Below are 2,785 nucleotides of genomic sequence, written 5' to 3' on the forward strand. Positions count from 1 at the left end.
ATGAAAACGTTTCCAAACACACACTCGGGACATCTGTTGAGCAGGATCAGCTAAAAGAGATTTATGTGATCAAGCACAGTTTTTTTTTACTTTAAGCTAAATTTTTTTTTAAAAAAATTAACGCTGATAAATTGTTTCCATAATTATTTTTAACATTAGACAAACATTGCTTCAGTCCATCACATAAAACACATCTATTGTGTGCCAAACACAGAGCACCAACTTTATATTTTCAGACCCAACGTGCCTAAAAGTCAGTTTTATGTCCGTGTTTATTTCTCAGCTCGTGAGCACAGAGCAACTGTAGCCGGGTCAACTGATGTGGATGCAACATGCCGACCATCTGTATGCAACTGTTAATCCACGGAAGGATTAATCTGCTGCTCTTGGGGAAATATGAGTGGTGTCTTACAGGCATAATACGCTCCAATTTGTAGAAACAGTGCATAATACTCTCCCGAGGAAAACAACAAAAAGCAATGAGATGACAGTTGTGCTGGAGAGGAGAGTTTAATGACTACAGCTCTGAAATGGAAGGATTTGGTATTAATGTGTAGCTTTGTATGTAAAATGTTGCAACAGTCATCTCTTATAAACAGTAGATTTTCTCTGAAAACGGAATTAAATTACTTCAAAAGACTTGATAATGCTATAGTGGTTTATTTTATTATATTGCTGGTATAAGTGATAAATAATGAGTATTTTATTTCACTATAAAGCTTTACAAAAATGTCCAGCTCCAATGACGTGGGGTTCTCTGGAAAGGTTATGAACATTCAGTATCTTACCTGTTGCAGATAGCCCTTTAATAGATGTGCCTTGGATTGCAGAAATATTGCCCTTTTTTCCATTGGCTGGACTCTTTCCCCTTTGAATTGTGGTTTTAAAGCCTAACCATCAGGTGATCCCACCTGGGTTTTATTGACGAGCTAACGGCTAATCTGGGCGGAGCCAAACCTAAAACATCTTTAATAAAAAAACATTTCTCAGTGATTCACAGAAACACATCTATTGCATCTCTGTGAAGGTAAAAATGTGGTAATGTTTTTTTTCTTGTGTCTATTTACAGAAATTTGTCCTTAGATGTTCATCTTTGAGAATGCCCAATTCAAGATGGCCACCACCTCGAACATTAAGAAAGAGCTGTAACAGTCAGTTTTGCAGCTATAGAGTTAAGATTTTGTGTGGTACTACCRAAGAGTCCTAACTTTGTCTTTTTAAAGCACTAGCCTCTTCACTGTCATCAGACAATATAAACTTATAACAAAAAGGAAATATTTGTTTATTTCTTTGTTGTAACAATGCTTATAGGCAATAAATCTGTGCTTCATGTACCAGAAGCTCAAAACAAGTGTCAATGACAACAGTTAAATAAGCTGTTTGGCAGAAAAGATTTGGTAAATGTTTCATGTGTGCTACCCACATACTCAGCTCTYCTGCATGTWCCTTACAAATGTGYCACCATTGCTGAAGGGAGGCACATAAGAGACACGTTGATCCTAACACTGTATAAAGCAAATGACTAAAATATAAGGCTGCATCTAAAATTCAGTTAATCAGTCAAAAAACTTCCTGAACTACTTTTTGTGCKAGTTTACTACCATGAAATAAGGGTTATGTCGAATATAAAGCAACCAGATGATGAAAGTAGACTCAGACACAAATGTAAAAATGGTAAGTGAGATTTATTTACAGTGTAATGGTTTTGTCCAGGGATAATCTGTAGGAGGGAAGGTAAATGGTCAATATCTTGTTCAGGATTGTTGAGTTGATGAATAATGCAATGTGTGTTTCTTTCATACAGGTGAGGAGATTTTCCAGGAGCGAGGAGAAGAGGAGGGAATCCAGGGAGCCCAAGGTGAGAGTGCCAGAGGTGAGTATATACACGGTGAATCCTTCAGGTGAGTATTTACAATTAAGGTCACACGTTGGCAGGCAGGCAGGCAGGCATGTAAACAGGACCAGGATGTTTTCACTAGGGCACAGGAAATAAACAAGGACTTAATAACTTTCTACAGAAAGGCTTTACAAGGAGTCAGGAGCCATACCATAACAAGAGCTATGTTCCAGCGAAGATCTGGTATCAGCAGCTGCCTTAAAAAGCCCAGGAGGCTCATTAGGTGATGAGCTGCAGCTGTCGTCAATGAACTGCCTGGCTAATCAGACAGGAGGAGCAGATTTCCCACATTTACTTACCGTATTTATTCAAGTATAAAACGTAAAATRGAATCCATAAAATCATCCATAAAGTTGGGGTGTAGTATTGTACTCGGATAAATATTTTTGCTTATGTYTTTTAACTGAAATATRGTAAAAATTATTGAGTCCGGAAATGAGACCGCGTTGTAAAAAGCAGTTGAAACGAGCTTACCTGTGATACTCCTCCGTTCATCAGAGCGAGATAACAGATCCAGGCAGGTGACATGATGTGAAAAAAGGGGGAAAAAAGCAGTCCTGCACCTTAGTAATGATAACGAACTAATGACATTAGCATGTGACCGAGCCGCTCCTGGAAAATCAACAAACACATGTTCGTCTGTAATGGCTGCCATCTACCGGTGTTCTAAAAAAGTTTGTATCCCTGAAAAAAGTTTCCCCACCAGAGGGGGTGCTCGTGAGTAGGACGTAATCTGCTTTTGCCCCAGAAGATGGCCCAAATCTCATGTGAAGTCTCTGACTTTTGTGTTGGAGCATCCTGGTGGACTACGTGTAAAATGCCAGAATTCAAATGATGCTGCTACAGCTGATATATATTTTTTTGTCAAAATACCTTTTAGTACTTATG

General features: G+C 38.5%; 1 long non-coding RNA gene across 1 annotated transcript; it reads right to left on the minus strand.

Annotated features, from left to right (window-relative positions):
• Positions 1 to 1,666: 1,666 nt before the first annotated feature.
• Positions 1,667 to 2,450, minus strand: LOC106517953 (uncharacterized). The gene is made up of 3 exons (XR_001310265.1): positions 2,372 to 2,450; positions 1,803 to 2,156; positions 1,667 to 1,720 (listed from the first exon to the last, which is right to left on the minus strand). It is a non-coding gene; the product is annotated as an uncharacterized LOC106517953 (long non-coding RNA).
• Positions 2,451 to 2,785: the final 335 nt, after the last annotated feature.

This window comes from Austrofundulus limnaeus, unplaced genomic scaffold, assembly GCF_001266775.1.
Source record: "Austrofundulus limnaeus strain Quisiro unplaced genomic scaffold, Austrofundulus_limnaeus-1.0 Scaffold1, whole genome shotgun sequence".
In the NCBI taxonomy this organism is placed as follows: domain Eukaryota; kingdom Metazoa; phylum Chordata; class Actinopteri; order Cyprinodontiformes; family Rivulidae; genus Austrofundulus; species Austrofundulus limnaeus.